General features: G+C 46.0%; 1 protein-coding gene across 3 annotated transcripts in view; it reads left to right on the plus strand.

The window, feature by feature from the left end:
- The first annotated feature begins 20,360 nt into the window (after positions 1-20,360).
- Positions 20,361-21,027, plus strand: part of LOC143989659 (uncharacterized) — a 29,383-nt gene continuing 28,716 nt past the window's right edge. For 2 of the 3 annotated variants that reach the window (XM_077489917.1, XM_077489918.1), the window contains exon 1: positions 20,366-20,414. The gene's annotated coding sequence lies outside the window, so the exon portion shown is untranslated. Of the gene's footprint in view, positions 20,415-21,027 lie in introns of all 3 variants that reach the window. The other variant, XM_077489919.1, reaches the window with a different exon arrangement.

Genomic DNA, 21,027 nt, shown 5'->3' on the forward strand with positions numbered 1-21,027 from the left:
ATACACCAAATTATGACCAACATGGGGCTTAAGACATTCCAGAACACTAAAGGATGAATTCTCACTTCCCAACTATCTCCTTTTCAGGTACTTACAGCTCTACCATGCTATACAAACTCAGTTTCCTCTCTCCAACCCATCCCTGACAGCCCCCTCTATAGTAGACATAATCACAGGTGCTGAGCCAGCCAAATAAATTTCCACCCTTTACTCCGCCATCTGCCTCCCTGACACTGTGGCGATAGCTTATGCTGCTAGGACTAGATGGGAGGTGGACGTGGAATAAGTGAGGATGGGGAGTGGGATGAAATCTTGAGGTACATAAAAAAAAGTCTCCCCCAAGCTGTCGGACCGCCTCACGCAGTTGTATATTATACACAGGACATATCTGACTCCTCAGAGGATAGCACGTTTCAAACCTATGTACAATCCAGGATGCCGCTTATGTGACCCTACCCTAGGCTCCTTCTATCACCTTATATGGTCCTGCCCAACTATCCACACATAGTGGATACAGGTGATACGCTTCCTGCACGATCAGATGGGCTCCCCTGCTACCCTAGACCCAAAGATTTGCCTACTCGGCCTGCTGCCAGATTTAGATGCCGACAAACCCCTTCGCACTTTTTTACACGAGACGCTATTCTTGGCGAGAAAAGCGATTGCACGTAATTGGATGGGTATTTAACACTATATTACGCAGATAACCCAATGTGCTTATGTATGTACTACTGTTATGGCCATGTTGGCCTATATCATTTATTGTACCATGCATATGCTTATTTTTTTCCTCAATAAAGTTGGTTTTCTGAATTAAAAAAAAAAGTGGAAGCAGTAGATCTGCAGAGAATATTATTTGAGCACCTAGCACTTTATATATGAATATATCCACATATTTTTAGTTATTTTTTTTTCAAATGTTATTTATTAAAGGTTTTGTGACTTTTACATAAACAAAACAGACAAGCAAAACAAACAAAAACATGAAATATTCATGTCACCCGAGGGGAATAACTCAAAAAGCAGAACATTTGTCCTTACATAGTACAATTTTTTTCCTCATACAGTATCAAAAAGATCAGCTCAGTAATAAGTACCGTAAAGTCTGTATTTGGAACAAGAATATTGCTACAGATCTCCCGGGGGCCGAATGCGGCCCTTTGCTTGCTTGTATCTGGCCCTTAGGTCCATATTTTATTCACTGACACCAACAAAGGGGCACAGTTCCTCCCAATGACACTGACAATAGGGCCCAATAATACCAATGATGGGGGACCATTCCTTCCAATAACACCAACAATCAGGCCCAATGATGGGGCACAGTTCCTCCCAATGACACCAATGATGGGGCACAGTTCCTCCCAATGACACCAATGATGGGGCACAGTTCCTTCCAATGACACCAATGATGGGGCACTATTCCTCCTAACAACACAAATGATGGGGCACAGTCCCTCCCAATGACACCAATAATGGGGCACAGCTCCTCCCAATGACACCAATGATGGGGCACAGTTCCTTCCAATGACATCAATGATGGGGTACTATTCCTCCTAACAACAACAATTATGGGGCACAGTCCCTCCCAATGACACCAATAATGGGGCACAGTTCCTCCCAATGACACCAATGATGGAGCACAGTTCCTTCCAATGACATCAATGATGGGGCACTATTCCTCCTAACAACACCAATGATGGGGCACAGTCCCTCCCAATGACACCAATAATGGGGCACAGTTCCTCCCAATGACACCAATGATGGGGCACAGTTCCTTCCAATGACATCAATGATGGGGCACTATTCCTCCTAACAACACCAATGATGGGGCACAGTCCCTCCCAATGACACCAATAATGGGGCACAGTTCCTCCCAATGACACCAATGATGGGGCACAGTCCCTCCCAATGACACCAATAATGGGGCACAGTTCCTCCCAATGACACCAATGATGGGACACAGTTCCTCCCAATGACACCAATGATAGGGCACAGTTCCTCCCAATGACACCAATGATGGGACACTAATCCTCCTAATAACACCAATGATGGGGCACAGTTCCTCCCAATGACACCAATAATGGGGCACAGTTCCTCCCAATGACACCAAAGATCGGGCACTATTTCTCCTAATGACACCAATGATGGGGCACAGTTCCCCCCCCCCCAATGACCTCAACAATGGAGCACTATTGCTCTCACTGACACCAAAAATGGGGCACTGATAACTCCAACTGATGCGGGACAATGAGTCATGTTCATTTTATGGAAAGGTCCAGGGACTTTTTTGGGGTTTTTGGTTGCATAGACTTCAATGGATCAAAAACATGTGTTGGAAAATGCAAAATGCACCTGGAATATGTAAATTGCAACCAGCATAGGTGTGAACCAGGCCTAAAACCAACCTCCCGCAAATAGCAGATTATGAGCATATTGAGTTGCATTATGAGAGGTCCATATGTGCCCACACATTATTGTCCTAAAGGTAACCCATTTTAGTACATCCTCAACAAAATATTTAGCACTGTAGGAGTTGTAAAGAAACGAGGGCCAATGGAGCCAAGCCAGGTCCCTGTAACCACGGGTCCCATCATTTATTGAACTTGAGTGGAGTACCACGGGGTTTCATGATATGTCTCTCCTTCAGCAATGTGGTGTTATCTTTAGTACGCCAGTCCTCAGACGTGGGTGGTAGAGGCGCTATCCACTTTAACAGAATACATTTACCTGCCAAAAACAAGAAGCGTGATATAGCGGTCCGGGCACGGGGTGTAAATAGCTCTTCATCCAAAAACTCTAATATACAGGTCTAAGGGTCATTTGGTAGGGTCACCTGAAATGCTTGGTTTATAACTGATATTACTCTATTCCAGTTTAGGGCACTGCCAACACACGTATAAATGGTCCGCAGGGGTACTCTGAATAACAAAATGTAGTGACAACCGTTGGGTAGGAGGAAAATATATTAAAGGTACTTGCTCTAAAATAGATTGCCATCACTCTCCATCCATGTTAGAGATGTCTGTAGACCACCCTGTCCTGACATAAAGTTGCCTGAGAGCGAAGCAGAAGAGACCCATATAAAGATGATATAAGAAGAGACCCATATAATGATGATATAAGAAGAGACCAATATAAAGATGATATAAGAAGAGACCCATATAAAGATAATATGAGAAGAGACCCATATAAATATGATAGAAGAAGAGACCCATATAAAGATGATAGAATAAGAGACCCATATAAAGATGATATAGAAAGAGACCCATATAAAGATGATAGAAGAAGAGACCCATATAAAGATGATAGAATAATAGACCCATATAAAGATGATATAAAAAGAGACCCATATAAAGATGATAGAAGAAGAGACCCATATAAAGATGATAGAAGAAGAGACCCATATAAAGATGATAGAAGAAGAGACCCATATAAAGATGATAGAAGAAGAGACTCATATAAAGATGATATAAGGAGAGACCCATCTAAAGATGATAGAAGATATTTCTTCTCCTTACTAGTAGCTACTTGATCTATGAGTTGAGTGTCTATCTGTAGGAGAGATGTGGACCTAGTTTGAATAGAACGTGGATGGTGAAGATAAAGGTATTGATAAAAGCTAGTTGTGGGTAAACCAAGCTCGAGTTGTAAGCCTTTAACCACTTGCTGACTGTGTCTCTCAGATATACTGCGGTACAATGGCTCTTCCAGGGTGAAATCTCGTACGGGTACATCCTACCCCTTCTCGGCCACCAGAGGGCACGCGCAGGGACCCGATGCGCGTTTTGCCGGCAGACATGGTCACCGCGGCCACGTGCAATCGCGTGCATGAGTGCCAGCGTGACACAAAAATCCCTGTGCTGTCAGAGGAGAGGAGCCATATCGTTTGTTCCTACTAAGTAGGAAAACTGATATGGCTCTTTTCAGAGTCACTGCTATCCCCACACAGTAAAGCCCCATATACACTATCAGTTTTTCTGCTGAATTTTTCCATCAGATTTACCAAAACCATATAATATGAGGTCAAACCTTAGGAGTTTCAATTTGTATGCTATCAGGCAGGCCCTTGCACTACATGGTTTTGGTCAATCTGAAGGAAAAAATCATCAGAAACTCTGATAGTGTGTATGGGGCATTAGAAAACACTGAGAGAACACACATTTAATCCCTTTATCGCCCCCTAGTGTTAACCCCTACCCTGCCAGTGACATTTACACATTAATCAGTGCATTTTTATAGCACTGATCACTGAATAAATGCCAACGGTCCCAAAAAAAGTGTCAAAAGTCTCCAATCTGTCCGTCGTAATGTCGCAGTATTGCTAAAAATCACAGATCACTGTCATTACTAGTAGGGATGAGCTTTGAGTTTGAGTCAAACTCATGTTCGACTCGAACATTGCCTGTCCGCCTGTTCAGCAAACAGTGAACAATTTGGGGTGTTCGCTGCAAATTCGAAAAGCCACGGAACACCCTGTACAAGTCTATGGGAGAAAACTACAGTGCTAATTTTAAAGGCTAATATGCAACTTATTGTCCTAAAAAGTGTTTGGGACCTGGGTCCTGCCCCAGGGGACATGTATCAATGCAAAAAAAAGTTTAAAAACTACCGTTTTTTTCGGGAGCAGTGATTTTAATAATGCTAAGTGAAAAAAAAAAGTGAAATGGTAGGGGTACTTTTGTATCCCCTTACCATTTCAAACGGGGGGCGATCTAGGGGTCCCCTTGTTAAAGGTGCTTTGAGGGGTCACAGACCCCCAAAGCATCCTTCCAATGCTGAGGGCATGTGGCCTGGTACGGTTCAGGAGGGGGGGCGCTCTCTCGTCCCCTCTATTTTCCTGTGGCCTGCCAGGTTGCGTGCTCTGATAAAGGGTCTGGTATAGATATTTAGGGGGAACATCACGTCATTTTTTTTTAATTTGACGTGGGGTTCCCCTTAATATCCATACCAGACCTGAAGGGCCTGGTAATTGAATTTGGGGGAACTCCACGCTTTTTTTTTTTATCGATGACTTTCAATGAGTGTTCTCAGTATTATGGGGAGCCGACAATTCATTATAGCCGCGAGTGCTTTTAAATTACTTTTTTTCCTGCAGAAATTACACTTTGTGCAGGGACAGTTCTAAGCACGGGAAACATGCGCCCCTTTACAGGCATACTATAGACACCCCCCAGGTATGAAATTTAAAGGAATATTACACTTTTATTGTTTCACTTTAAGCATTATTAAAATCACTGCTCCCGAAAAAACGGCAGTTTTTAAAACTTTTTTTGCATTGATAAATGTCTCCTGGGTCAGGAGCCAGGTCCCCAAACACTTTTTAGGACAATAACTTGCATATTAGCCTTTAAAATGAGCACTTTAGATTTTGAACGTTCGAGTCCCATAGACTTTAATAGGGTTCTAAAGTTCACACGAAGTTTAGGTCTGTTCGCAGGTTCTGGTGCAAACTGAACCGGGGGGGTGTTTGGCTCATCCTTAATTACTAGTAAAAAAAAATAATAATAATAAAAAATGCCATAAATCTATCCTCTATTTTGTAGACGTCATAACTTTTGCACAAACCAATCAATATACGTTTATTGCGATTTTATTTTTTACCAAAAATATGTAGAATACATATCGGTCTAAATTGATAAGGAAATTTTTTAGTTTTTTAAAAAAAGGGGATATTTATTATACCAAAAAGTAAAAAAATATTGTTTTTTTTCAAAATTGTCGCTCTTTGTGTTTGTTTATAGAGCAAAAAATAAAAACTGCAGAGGTGATCAAATACCACCAAAAGAAAAGCCCTGTGGTTTCCCAATCTCCTCTAGTTGCCCCGTTTTCCAGATATGAAAATCTGGAAATGCCATCATAGCCCATAATATGTCACATCTCGTCCCAGACCTTAGCCATGAGGATCAAGGTAGGACATGTTGAACAGTCCCAAAACCCACCCGCCTCCAGTTGGGCCAGCAGAGGATATTTATTAGACCTAGACAGCAGTATAGCTTGATTGAGGTCCCTACTAGGGTGACTACATTTCCAAACTGCCATTCAGGGACAATTTTGCCAAGGACCGGGGGAGGGGAGGTTTAATGTAGTCTCGTAGTTGACGGGGATTCCAGGGGTATGTAATTTGTCAGGTGAATGGCTGGTTTTAACACTTATATCATCCCAACACCATGCCTGATATGGTGTTAGGATGATCAAATCATATTATTTATATTATTACATTGTAATATATAATGAAATAGTTCAACTCACCATAATGCAGAAGCAGTGGGAACCCTGAGCTTGTCACTTGCCACCAGATGCAGCATGCCACCGTCGCCTGCTACCAGATGCAGTGTGTCACTTGCCAACGTGACCTGCCACTAGATGCAATTTGTCACTTGCCAACGTCACCTGCCACTAGATGCAGTTTGTCACTTGCCACCATGGCAGTGTGGCCCGGGGACCTGTTTTAGAGCATGCTGGAGTGGGCCTAGAGAAGATAGAGGAGGTGGGTGGCAGTGGCTTCACTAGGGTTGGTGTCACCCCACCAAGTCCGGTAAAACATGGTGTCACCCCCTGCCAAGTATAGATCCCCCTCCCTCAGTACAGACCCCCCTTCATTAAGTATAGATCCCCCTCCCTCAGTACAGACTCCCCTCCCCAATAAGTACAGACCCCCCTCCCTCAGTATAGATCCCCTTCCCTCAGTATAGACTCCTCCTAATACGTATAAACCCCCCTCAGTATAGACCCCCCTCAGTACAGACCCCCCTCAGTACAGTCTCCCCTCAGTACAGACCCCCCTGCTAAGTACAGACCCCCCTCAGTACAGACCCCCCGCTTAGTACAGACCCCCTCAATACAGACCCCCCAGTACAGACCCCCCCTCAGTACAGACCCCCCTGCTTAATACAAACCCCCTTACTCTTAGGCGGGGGGCTGTCTCCGCTCCCCTCGGCTCGGAGGGGCAGTCTCAGCTCCCCTCGGCTCGGGCGGGCTTGGCTGTGCTCGGGCGGGGGGGGGTGGTCTCAGCTCCCCTCGGCTCGGGCAGGCTCGGCTGTGCTCGGGCGGTCTGAGTCTCAGCTCCTCTCGGCTGGAGGTAGATGGAGCTGGAGGCAGAGCGAGTGCCAGCGTTATAGCGGGGTTTGCTTGTTCTGTCAATTTCATTCCGGGACACTGTATTGTCCCGGAATGAAGGTGCCCAGGACCCGGGACAGACCTGCTAATTGCGGGAATGTCCCAGGCAATCTTGGACATGTGGGCACCCTAGTACAGACCCTCCCTCAGTACAGACCCTCCTCAGTACAGACCCCCCGCTAAGTACAGATCCCCCTCAGTACAGACCCCCCGCTTAGTACAGACCCCCCTCAATACAGACCCCCCAGTACAGACCCCCCTCAGTACAGACCCCCCTGCTTAATACAAACCCCCTTACTCTTAGACGGGGGCCTGTCTTCGCTCCCCTCGGCTCGGAGGGGCAGTCTCTGCTCCCCTCGGCTCGGGCGGGCTCGGCTGTGCTCGGGCGGGGGGGTGGTCTCAGCTCCCCTCGGCTCGAGCAGGCTTGGCTGTGCTCGGGCAGTCTGAGTCTCAGCTCCTCTCGGCTGGAGGCAGATGGAGCTGGAGGCAGAGCGAGCGCCAGCGCTATAGCGGGGTTTGCTTGCTCTGTCAATATCATTCCGGGACACTGTATTGTCCCGGAATGAAGGTGCCCAGGACCCGGGACAGACCTGCTAATTGCGGGAATGTCCCAGGCAATCTTGGACATGTGGGCACCCTAGTACAGACCCTCCCTCAGTACAGACCCTCCTCAGTACAGACCCCCCCGCTAAGTACAGATCCCCCTCAGTACAAACCCCCCACTAAGTACAGGCCCCCCTCAGTACAGACCCCCCGCTAAGTGCAGACCTCCCTCAGTACAGACCCCCCTGCTTAGTACAGACCCCCTTTCTCTCAGGCGGGGGGCGGTCTCAGCTCCCCTCAGCTCGGGCAGGCTTGGCTGTGCTCGGGCGGGGGGGGGGGGGGGGGCGGTCTGAGTCTCACCAGTAAAATAGGTAAGCGGATCCTAGGCTGCTTCTCTTTCCATATCAGAATGTCTATCCTCTTAACCAATTGCTGACCGCCCCAAGTACTGAGGGGTGTAGGGTGCCCACGTGTCCCAGATTGCCCGGACATTCCCGCAATTAGCAGGCCTGGCCCGGGCACCTTCATTCCGGGAAAATACAGTGTCCCGGAATGAAATTGACAGAGCGAGCAAACCCCGCTATAGTGCTAGCACTCGCTCTGCCTGCAGCTCGATCTGCCCGAGCCAAGGGGAGATGAGACCGACCACCCCAGCTGAGAGGAGCTGAGACCGCCCCCCTGCCTGAGCACAACCGAGCCCGCCTGAGCTGAGGGCAGCTGAGACGGCCCCTGTCTGTCTGTACAGAGGGGGGTCTGTACTTAGCGGTGGGGTCTGTACTGAGGGGGGTCTGTACTGAGGGGGTTCTGTCCTGAGGGGGTCTGTCCTGAGGGGGGTCTGTACTTAGTGGGGGGTCTGTACTGTCTGTACTTAGCGGGGGGTCTGTACTGAGGGGGTCTATACATATGGGGGGGGGAGTCCATCCTGAATGAGGGGGAGCTATACTGAGGGAGGAGAGGTCTTTACTGAGGAGGGTCTGTACTGAGGGGGGTCTGTACTTATTGGGGGGGTCTATACATATTGGGGAGTCTGTACTGAGGGAGAGGGATCTATACTGAGGGAGGGGGGGACTGTACTTAGTGGGGGGGTCAGTACTTTTTGGAGAGGGGAACCTGTATTGAGGGAGGGGGATCTATACTGAGGGAGGGGCGTCTATACTTAATGAAGGGGGGTCTGTACTGAGGGGGGACTTTACTTGGCAGGGGGTGACACCATGTTTTACCGCACTGGTGGGGAGACACCAACCCTAGCGAAGCCTCTGAGACCCACCTCCTCTATCTTCTCTGGGTCCACTCCAGCGTGCTGTAAAACAGGTTCCCGGGCTGCACCGCCACGGTGGCAAGTGCATCTGGTAGCATGCGACGATGGCATGCTGCATCTGGTGGCAAGTGACAAGCTCAGGGTTCCCACTGATTCTGCATTATGGTGAGTTGAACTATTTCATTATATATTACAATGTAGTACAGGCGGTCCCCTACTTACAAACATCCGACTTACAAACAACTCCTACTTAGAAACAGAGGGAGACAACAGGAAGTGAGAGGAAACATACCCCTAAAAACATGATCGGAATTCTCATTGGAAAAAGCTCTGATGGTTTTTCCAACGGAATTCTGATGGAATTCCGCTCAAGCTGTCTTGCCTACACACGGTCACACCAAATTCCGATCGTTTAGAACACGGTGACGTACAACACGTACGACAGAACTAGAAAAAGGAAGTTCAATAGCCAGTAGCCAATAGCTTCCGTCTCGTAGTTGAATCTGAGCATGCGTGATTTTTGGCGTGTCGGAATTGCATACACACGATCGGAATTTCCTATAGAAAGTTTTTCCGTCTGGAAAATTGAGAACATGCTATCAATTTTCAGCTGGCAGAAATTCGTACAGCTAAATTCCGATGGAGCATACACATGGTCGCATTTTCTGATGAAAAGCTCTCATCGGTCTTTTTCTGGCCAGAATTCTGATCATGTGTACACGGCATAAGAGTTATTATGGGAAAAAGGTGTCTCCACTGATACTTTATCACCAATCCTTGTTTCCCTAATAACCCCAAATTTTCAAATTCAATTGTCATTGGGACAGAAAGTGAGGTGAAATCTTCTGAAGAGGTGCACAGACAGCAAAACAAATGTTACATGGGTGATAACCCTTCCCTATGTTATCAAAAAAGCTTAAAAATAGATTTTTTGTCTGGAGCTACACTTACAAAATGTACCTGTTCCAAATTACAAACAGATTCAACTTAAGAACAAACCTATACAGTCCCTGTCTTGTTTGTAACCCAGGCACTGCCTGTAATGTAGTAATAGAAATAATATGATTTGATCCTCCTAACACGCATGGTGTTGGGATGATATAAGTGCTAAAACCAGCCATTCACCTGACCAATCATTCACCCCTGAAATCCCTGTCAACTCCGAGACTACATTCAACACCCCCCCATCCTAGCTCTATTGCGCAAAATCACATACAGTTTTGGGCACATGTGCGTGCCACCCGTGACTAGCTACCACTGTGATTGGACACCGCGGGAGCCAATCAGTGGGTCTGGTGGACCCAATGTTTGCCAGGATCGGGTGTGGCCACTGAGGAGTCCATTGTCTACACTCTTTTGGTGAGGCCTATCATCTCTACAATGTCTACTGCTGCCAGCGTCCCGGAAGGAGATGCTACTACTGCCATTGCCGGAGGAACTACTCCGGATGTCATGGACACTGCTTTGTCCACCGTCATCACAACTACCATGCCTGCTTTGGAGAAAGTGGGCCATGTCAAGGCCGAAGTCGAGGACCATCTCTGAGTTTACCTGAACCAAATTGGAGGAGGGAGATCGTTCTGGAGAAGTCCACCAACACTACTGGTGAGAAATCTGGGGCCATTGTTTTGGGCGGGACTGTGACAAATTATCTGCCAAGAGAGGAGTTGAGAGATTCAGAACTAGATTCTTTCTCTGATGCTGGGGATGATGACCTTTTTGAGACCATGTCCCAGGAGATGCTATGGGCCAACACGGATGATGTCGCTGCAACTTGTAGTATTTCTGTCTGGTTTACCCTAAATTCGGGGAGTGTATCGCCACGGGCGGAAACCCCGACCACCATAGACTTGACTTTGCCAAAGCCTTTAACTTTGTCTGAGCCAAAGAAAACCTCTTTTGCCATTGTGCACAAGTCTCCCAAATCCTGTGTGCCTCCCGTGGATGGAAGTGCTAGAGCTTTGCCCATGCTCACACGATCCCAGCGGCTGCTTAACAAGCGGGTGGCAACAGAGTATGGACTGGAGTTTCCGTATGTGCCCAAGGAAATTATGGAAGTGATTGAGGAAAACTGTGAGGAATGGTATGCTAATGATGTTTGGGACTACTTCAAGGTTCCAAAACCTTTCAGGAAGAAAGTGTGTGCCCCGGACATGTATGAGCGATTTACTGGCTGCCTCCAACACCGGAGCTATGGGAGGCATATTTACGCGGACAAAGTTGTGATCTGCCGGCCACGAAGAGACAATGTGGTCTACTTTGTGACTACAGTGGACGCTCAGGGAAAAACACTGACTTTGCTGGATCCAAGATTCTACTGGTGAAAGAGCTACCAGAACTGTGTTTTTTTCTTGCCTGAAAAGAGTTTTTCTTTTTTCTTGAATACAAGGACTGTGGGGTAGCTAGTTCGAGTTTAGGTTTCTAAAGAAGCTCCGTGTCAAGATCTTCCATGGGTCACAGTACTTATCTCAATGAAAGGGCTTGCACTTTATGACTCTCGCCACTAGGTGGTGTGGGTCTGCACAAAACGTTTAGTTTTCTTTTTCGCTAGTTGTTACATTTTTAAGTTTAGGAGAGAGAGTCTTATCTATGGAATGAGACCCTGCCTTCTAAAAACATAGAAACAGAGTGTGTTTTGTTGTGGTTTTTGTTTATGTGTTTTATTTCCAGGAGTCATCAAGAGCACCTATCAAGCTGCCGGAGAGTGGGTGGTATAGATAACCAGGAATTGGGTTGTATAACATGTAACCTGCCTGTGTCAACTGTGGAATATTTCACATTGCTCAATGTTCTTTTGTTTTTCCTTCCATTCCCCATTCTTACCTTAAAGTTCAGGTACTTAAATTTTTTATAGGATTAGAAGTTTTTTTCCCTTTCTTTCCTGGACGATGAGGACATTGTCTAAATGAGAGGGGGAAGTATGTAGCGCCGGCTCCTGAAGAGCATGCGCTATGTGTTTTTTTCTATTTAAAATTCCTAAAGCCACAGTTGGGTTTTAGGGTTAATTATACCAAATGATGGTTTCAGTACCAGTCTAGCTGCTTGGCCACAGATGTCGCTGTCACCACTGGCAAGTGTGAGATTGCAGTTGGCTAGGCTTATTGAGTGCCATTCTTTCTCGGAGCCAGCCCAGTGGGAGTGTCATCTTGCTGTGCATTCTGGGACTTTGCTTTATTTAAACATTCTATCGGCTGCTAGGCCTAGTGAGAGGAGGTCTATCCTGTAGCTGTGAGAATCCAGTTGTGAGCGCTAATTCTCTGGATTTCTATAGTGAGAGACTTCTTATCTTTTGCAGTTCCAAGAGTACCTGAACTTCCTACATAAGCCTCTACCCTTCTTTGAGAGACTGTTTTGTCTACTTGTTGTCAAATAAAAATCCCAAAAGCGGATCCAGTGTCAGTTTCTGCAGTTTTTTGGGCCATCTACCTCGGGAAACCCCTAGACACACCCGAGGTCAGGAAGGTAACGGTAAGCCCAATAAAACAAGCCGCTCCTTCGGGGGTCAGTGCTACATACATATATATATATATATATATATATATATATATATATATATATATATATACATATAGGGATCAAATGTCACACGCATTGTAAATTTAGTTTTTGACCTCAGGACAATAAAGGTTCTGAGGGTTAATTGTTATAGGTAGGCCTAACATCAGTCTGACCAGGCTCTGTTTGAAAGTTCTGCCTGGTCATGTGAACGGTGAGGTGCACATGGCAGGCTAGAATCAAGTCTGGTTGGATGTTTTGGTATCAACCCTCTCTGAGCCAATCAGCAGGAGTGCCGGGGCCCGCTGAGGAGTCTGGGAGGGGGTACTTAAACAGGTGTGGGTCATGTGTTCAGGGTCCCAGAGTTGTTTGTGAGACCCGTCTGGTCTGTTCTGGTTCCAGGACCGGGGTAGCCCTGTGAGGGGTCCCGGTCAAAGGGTGTTCGACATCCCGCAACATGTTCCTGTCAGTGGCCCCTGATAGACCTGTCTGGTCTGGGGTAGGGATCCGTCCGTTCCCGAGTCTCGGAACCGGCTGGTCCGAGGCGCTGTAACTGAGGGAGGATTCAAAGTGTCCGGGTGTGCTCTCGGCTTGGAGGGACACCGCAGCTCATGGAAGTGACCAGGGGAGGACTCTTCGGAGGAGGGCTGGCAAGTGGCATCCTGAGAAGTGCCTGGTTACTGAGTTGGGAAGGACATTGACGAATATCACGTTTTTCCAGTACCACAAAGGAAGAGGGAAACATTCCAGGTACGGTCGGAAAAAGGTTCCTGTATACTCTCAGTTGATTGTTCAAGTTTTGAGTCAACGTGCTGACTGCCATGATCTCTGGCTAGAGATCTGTTCAGCCTTGAAGTACCCAGCTGTGAGTGGCTACTCTCTGGTTGGAAATATAGACTTTGTTAAACCTGCAGTTCAAGGTGCCTGAGCTCTTCACCCGTGCCCTCTGTTCCCTAAGAGACTGTGTTTTGTGAAAGTTCTAATGCCAAATAAACCTTTTTGAAAGGACTTCCTCTGCGTCAGCGTACAAGTCGTTGGGTATCAACCCTGGGAACCCCTAGAAATGGAGGAGCAGGCCAAGAGAAGGTAACCGGTAAGCCCATTAAGTCAAGGCCACCCTGCAACGGGTTACGGGCGCTACATATCTCTGAGGAGGTCACATGACTCCTGTGCAGAGTGGAGCTCCAGTCTGCAGCGGGATACCATAACGAAATGCAGATGTGACAGGAAAAATTGTTTCTAATGTCTACTGAATGTTTGTTACATTAAAGTTCATTAAAGGAAAAAAAAAAGGTGGATTGCGGGTCACATGTTTCCTGTCAAATGTGGAGCTCCACTTTCTGAAGACAGGAAGTGATGTCAGGTACAGACAGGAAGTTCCGGGTGAGAGGTGAGTCGGGAGGAAGTATAAAGAAGACGTTGCTGGAAGAGGCAGCAGAGGAGGTAATAAGATCTTATTTTCACCCAGTAACCCCCCGTCATGTCCGTCCTCTTCCTCCATAGTCACTGTGATGTCTTTTATCTCCAGCAGATGATGTATATATGTGTGTAGAAACCTAGATTAACCCCTTCAGGGGGATCAGTTGATGATTAATAGTGATGGGTTCGGGCTAGGGTTGCCACAGCATCCCTTTAAACCCAAACACATATGAATTACACGGGTTCTGTGGCAAATATAACGCAGCTAAGGAACCAAGTGAGTTTAATTACCACCTTAATTAGGCACAGAACCTGTGTGATTAATACAGTATATGTTCAGTTTTAAAGGAATTAGGTGGCAACCCTAGCTCAGGCGTGTTGGAAACCTCACCTTCCCAATCCCGCCAGGAAGCTGACACTGCACAGCGCTAATCACAGGCAGTGAGACATTTCCTGCAGATGCACAGATCAGGAAGTGATTAGCGCTGAGCAGTGTCGGCTTCCTGGCAGGATCGGGAACGTGGGGTTTCAAACGCAGCCGAGCCAACCACTAATGATGAATATATCTTCCTTACAAATCTGGCCATACGTGGTTCAGTTTTATCGTTCAGCCAGCGGGATGAGTGAAAAAATCTGAAGAAATTCCTCCATCCACACATTGGAGGGGGATGGGGGAATCCTCCCCGCTGCACTATTGTATTCTGACAATGGGTGGCTCTCCTCCGCTCTCAGAATTTACAGATCAGTGATGCTGCAATTTGCTGCAGCCGCTGATCGAGTGACTTTTAGATGGCAGTGACCACCTGCGGAACCAGCTGAATTTTCATGTGGTCACATCCCAGCTCACCCCATGGTGACTAGAAATGGCGTCCTGGCCCCTGGACTCTTGTCAGCCCATTCTCACTGTTGGTCTGAATAATGTGTCTGCCTGAAACCCAGACACATTATTCAAACAGGAATCTGTGGCTCAGAGCAGGGCCAGGAGGGAGGGTGAGATGGGTAGAGATGGCGGCACCCGACCTGTGAAGTCAGGGTTGGACTGGGCAGGACAGTGGCATGAGAGGACTCATCTCACTGCCCATCTTTCTCCTTTCCGCAGCCACATTACTATCACCACCCACAGCGGCCTGTGTCCCTGTAGAGCCCTCCGGCAGAACAGAGAGGAAGGAGCGGGACCAAATCTCCAACACAGCGCCACCTCGGCACTGCCACAAAGATCCCCACAAGGTGCTGAGAAACAGAACTACAGAGTCCTTACAGGAGGAACCAGGACAAGCCTGCAAAGCAGCCAGCTAAGAGACCAGCCAGGGAGGGACATGCTGCTTTATGTACACAAGATATCCTCTCCATCCACTCTGCTCTCACACACTGCTGGGGGAGATGTACAGGACATGCAGGAGGACACAGGGGGAGGGGGATTGTATTACTGTCCTGCATTCTGCCCCACATATGCTGTGTTCTGCACCTCATCTTCTGCATCCTGCACAACTTGTACTGCACACCATTTCCTGTGTTCAGCACCCTGCACCATATGTCCTGCATTCTGCACCCACAAATAACTTACCTTGCCTCGAGCACTGACAACCCCTACGCTAATAAAAAGTGTCTCCTAACTTTTTTTAACTGGCTCCTAGATTCAAAGCAAATTTGACAAACCCTCCCTTAAGTGACTTCCTCCCCTCCCCCTCATCTCCTTCATTATGTAAATCATGCTGAGATCATCTCCCATTGGCTGAGCAATATTCTCATTTGTCTCTGAGCTCCTTCTTGCTATTCCTCGTCCTGCCTGTTGTTTCCTTGGATTGATTTTCTGTGTAGTGACCCCGGCTTCATCTCTTGGATGCGCTCGTCTGTTGCTTGTCCTGACCTTTATCCTGATTCCTGGATCTCCTCCTCATCTCTCCTCCATATCCTCTTACACAGCTTTTCTCCACACCTGCAGTGATCCTGGGGGGTGGAAACTTGGCACCAGCACTCAGCAAAATCCATCCCCACCATTGGGAGCTCTGGGGAAAATTGTCTGCTATTTACACTCCGTTCCTCCGCACGTCACCTGATCACATGAGAGCTTACTTTCACACATTCCTGACAGATTTCTGTATGGTAAAGGTCAAAGTTCACTCTTCAGTTTAGGAGAGGAAGGACACACCCAGGAACAATAATTTGGTTTGCATGGGAGCCTCATATAGAGGACCCCTTAAATCTCCCCATCCACATGTCCATCCATCCAGAGTCTATATGTCCTATGACATCACACTGACCTCACAGCTCCTCCTCCCAATGTCCCTCCATATGGCTTTTTTTTACTGATTCTCTTAGGATGTGGGCCTGTTGGTCCTGCATTGTATGTAATGATGTCAGAATGCCTCCTACAAGCTTTTAACCTGCATAGTGTGGGGGTCCTGTGTGGGTAAATTATACCTCAGTCTGAAGTGGAGCTTTAATAAAACAGAAACCTGAATGATGAGGTGAGGAGAATTCTGGGAATATCATTTACATTTTACTATTTGTATTCAGATCTAGAGTTTCCCTCCTGTGAAGTCTGGAGATCATCTGACCATCAAATTTCCTCCACCTCCCTCCCTGATAGAATAGAGAAATAAAAAGAAGATTCTAGAAGTCACCAGAGAGATGATGGAGGAGAGGTGAGGATGATTCTGGGAATTCTGGGTCATTATCCAGTAACAGACAAGGGATGTGTCTGGATGGTGACTGTATCATTGTGTGTGTCAGGTTCCTATAAGGTGTCAGGATGTCACTGTCTATTTCTCCATGGAGGAGTGGGAGTATTTAGAAGGACACAAGGATCTCTACAAGGACGTCATGATGGACAATCAGCCGCCCCTCACATCACCGGGTAAGAGGAGACTTTATTGTAAAGGAGAGAGCAGTACGGAGGCTCCACCTAGATCCCCCATCATCTGATAAACACATAGAAACAATGTATTCAGTCAGTGTGTGTGTTTCCTACAGATGGATTCAGTAATGGGAACCCACCAGAGAGATGTCCCCGTCCTCTGTATTCCCGGGATTCCACACAGGAAGGTCACACCATCCCTCACCATCATCAGGTAGATGAGGAACAATCACTGATAGTATCATTAGGATCTGTACATTGTCTGCATTGATGTCATTTTTATTCTATATTCAGAGTGGAAACCATAGGAATTCTAAGGTTGAAGTTAAAGAGATAAAAGAGGAGGATGATGAGGATGGGGTGATGGAGGAGTCGGAGTTTCTAAAAGAACACAAAGATCTGTACCAGGACACCATGGTGGAGTCATCCAGCTACAGAAACCCACCAGAGAGATGTTCCCGTCCTCTGTATTCCCGAAACTCCACACAGGACGATCACACCATCCCCCACCATCATCAGGTAGATGATTGACAATTATTGATAGTTCTGATTTATACACAGCATGTTTGTTACAATGAATGTTTTATTATATATTCAGAGTGGAAACCTTGGGGGTGATAATATTGTTAAAGAAGAGTATAAAGAGGAGGATGAGGAGTATGGAGTGATGGAGGAGTTTTCAGAAGGACACAAGGATATGATGGAGCCACCAAATACCAGGAACCCACCAGAGAGATGTCCCCGTCCTCTGTATTCCCGGGATTCCACACAGGAAGATCACATCATCCCTCACTGTTACAAGGTTGGTGGGATGGAGCTTATGAAACACACTTATAGAGACAATGTGTGGATTTTTATGTGATGTCACAATAATAAAGCTTATATCTTACAGATGATATTCACTCTCCTTTTCTTGATTTAGAGTGGAGATCCAATCGATATAGAATTTGAGGTGAAAGCAGAAGAAGAAGAGAGGTATGTGAGGGATGATCAGCAGTCTATGGAGGAGGATGGAATAACGGGGACATTTATAGAGGAGGACACTCCTACAGAGATCAGCACAGGTGGGTCATTAAAGTGGTTGTAAACCCACAAAAAAAACCTGCAAGACAAAGCCATAATGAGCTAGTATGCATAACATACTAGCTCATTATGAAATACTCACCTTAGATTAAAGAGCCTGCAGCGGTCCCGACACACTGCTCTGCCCGGCGATATGTCTCCCGGGAGTTATTTCAGGCTATCGCGGACTGCAACACTGTGATTGGATTGAAGGAGGATATTGTTGGTATGGTAGCAGCTAGCTGCCATAACCCCAGTATCCCCTTCTTCAGCAGGCGGTCGGCTACAAGATAAAAGTGGTCTTTGTGGTGGATTCGCCAGAAGATCACTTTTATTGTTGGGGGGAGAGGGCCTCCCCTCCCGCCGCGATCTGGAGCCAGCGGCGGAGGCGATCGCATCCTGTCACTAACTGGGTATGGAGATGAGTGAGGGGAAGATGGCCCCCCACCCATCACCATACAATTTCTGGGCAGAAGCAATGTCAAAACGTCACTTCCGCCCAAACTCATAAAAGGGACATTTTTTTTAAGTTACAATTTTTATTTTTTATTTTTATTGCATTTAAGTCTAAATATGAGATCTGAGGTCCTTTTGACCCCAGATCTCATATTTAAGAGGTCCATTTCACGAGTGGGCGCAATTTTGAAGTGTGACATGTTGGGTATCAATTTACTTGGCGTAACATTATCTTTCACAATATGAATAAAATTGGGCTAACTTTACTGTTGTCTTACTGTTTAATTCAAAAAAGTGTATTTTTTCCCCAAAAAAGTGCGCTTGTAAGACTGCTGTGCAAATACGGTGTGACAGAAAGTATTGCAACGACCACAATTTTATTCTCTAGGGTGTTAGAAAAAAATGTATAATGTTTGGGGGTTCTAAGTAATTTTCCAGCAAATAAACAGTTTTTAACTTGTAAAGAACAAATCTCAGAAAGAGGCTCAGTCCTTAATTGGTTAACCAAGCAGTTTAATTAAATTCATTTATTTTATTGAAATTTGTATGGATAACAAATTTCCTATGTAGAACACCTTAATACTTTAGAAAACATATAACATGTACAAAAACAATGCTAAGAAAATCCAGATTATCAACCCACATCCTGGAAATTCTATGATGTAGATAAATATCTAAATATCAAAATCTCTGAGAAAGCCAGTTAAAATATAAAGTGCACACTGACAGAACTGAGTAGCAAAATAAGAATTATGTTGATATCATACAGAGAGCAAAAATGTTGCACCCTCCCCATATTGAGGGCATGTGGCCTGGTATGACTCAGGAGGGGGGGTGCTCTCTCGTTCCCCCTCTTTTCCTGAGGCCTGCCAGTTTGTGTGCTCAGATAAGGTTCTGGTATGGATTTTGGGGGGGACCCCTATGTCATTTTTTTTAAATTTTGGTGCAGGGTTCTCCTTAAAATCCATACCAGACCTGAAGGGCCTGGTATGGATTTTAGGGAGACCCCACACAATTTTTTTTTTCATTTTGGTTTGGCAATGGTAATGGACTAGGGGGGGACCCAAGTCCTTTTTTTCAATGAGTTTTATCTTTATTGCCGAGACCCGACAATTCATTACAGCCGCGATCAGTTTTAAATGACAATTTTTCCATTGGAAATGTATTTTTGCTGTGGTACTGTTCTAAACACGTACGGCATGATATTTAAAAGGAATATTTAATTTTTATTGTTTCACTTTAAGCTTTATTAAAATCACTGCTACTGAAAAAAAGTCAGATTTTAAAACTTTTTTTGCATTGATACTGGGCAGGACCCAGGTCCCCATACCGTTTTTTTAAATGATTTTTATCTATATTGCCGGAATCTGACAATACATTACTGCAGCGAGCAGTTTTAAATGAGATTTCTTCCTTTAGAAATGTCATTTTGCTGTGGTATTGTTCTAAACACGGGAAAGATGTGCTACTTTACAGGCATACTAAAGACACCCCCTGGCACAATATTTAAAGAAATATTTCATTTTTATTGTTTCACTTTAGGCATTAAAAAAAAATCACTGCTCCCAAAAAAACGGCCTTTTAAAAAAAAAAAAAAATTGCATTGATACATGTCCCCTGGGGCAGGACCCGGGTCCCCAAACACTTTTTATGACAATAACTTGCATATAAGCCTTTAAAATTAGCACTTTTGATTACTCATGTTTGTGTCCCATAGACTTTAACTGTGTTCTGCTGCGAACTGAACCGAGGGGTGTTCGGCTCATCCCTATTGGTGACATAATTGCCCAAATATGGGGATAAGGAGCCATTTCCACCCTTTACTCTCAGCTGGGGTTCTTTGTATCCATATAACAGATGTTCTACATGACTAAATCTGTAATCAATTTTACTGCAAAAACAAAGGGGCCAAAATGTCTCCCCCCCCCCCCGAGCAGTAATATATTTCTATCCCCCTTGGTGGGAGTGGAGATGACCCCATCTATAAGGATATACAGTACATACACACACAGCACAAGGCAGTTTTCACATTACGCAGTTTCTCCTAGATGCAGTTCCACTGAGCGCCACAAGGTGGTGATCTCATTTTTATACAGGAAGTCTCTATGTAGAACGGAAGTGATGTCAGGTATAAATAAGAAGTTCCGGGTGAGAGGTGAGTCGGGAGGAAGTAGAGAGAAGACGTTACTATAAGTGGCAGCAGAGGAGGTAATAAGATCTTATTTTCTATTTACACCCAGTAACCCCCTGTCATGTCCGTCCTCTTCCTCCATAGTCACTGCGATGTCTTTTATCTCCAGCAGATGATGATACACACATATATAGTGTGGAAATGTAGATTAACCCCTTCATGGGGATTAGTTGTTATTTCATTCAGCCAATGGGCTGAGCAAAAAAAAAAAAAAAACTGAACACATTGGAGGGGGATAGGGGAATCCTCCCCATTGCACTATTGTATTCTAACAATGGGGGGTGCTCCTCCGCTCTCAGAATACACAGATCAGTGATGAAGCTATTGGCTGCAGCCGCGGATCGAGTGACTTTTAGCCGGCAGTGACCACACATGGGTGGAAATGTGACCGATCCCTGCTGAACCAGCTGAAAATCCCAGGTCACCATGGTGATTAGAAATGGCATCTTGGCAGCTGGGCTCTTGTCAGCCCATTCTCACTGTTGGTCTGAATAATGTTTCTGCCTGAAACCCGGACACATTATTCAGACAGGAATGTGGCTCAGAGCGGGGCCAGGCGGGAGGGTGAGCGGAGGAGGTGGGAGATGATGGCACCCAACCTGTGAAGTCAGGTGTGGACTGGGCAGGACA

Source organism: Lithobates pipiens, unplaced genomic scaffold (genome assembly GCF_037356315.1).
Source record: "Lithobates pipiens isolate NorthernLeopardFrog02 unplaced genomic scaffold, aLitPip1_a1.2 Scaffold_18, whole genome shotgun sequence".
In the NCBI taxonomy this organism is placed as follows: Eukaryota; Metazoa; Chordata; class Amphibia; order Anura; family Ranidae; genus Lithobates; species Lithobates pipiens.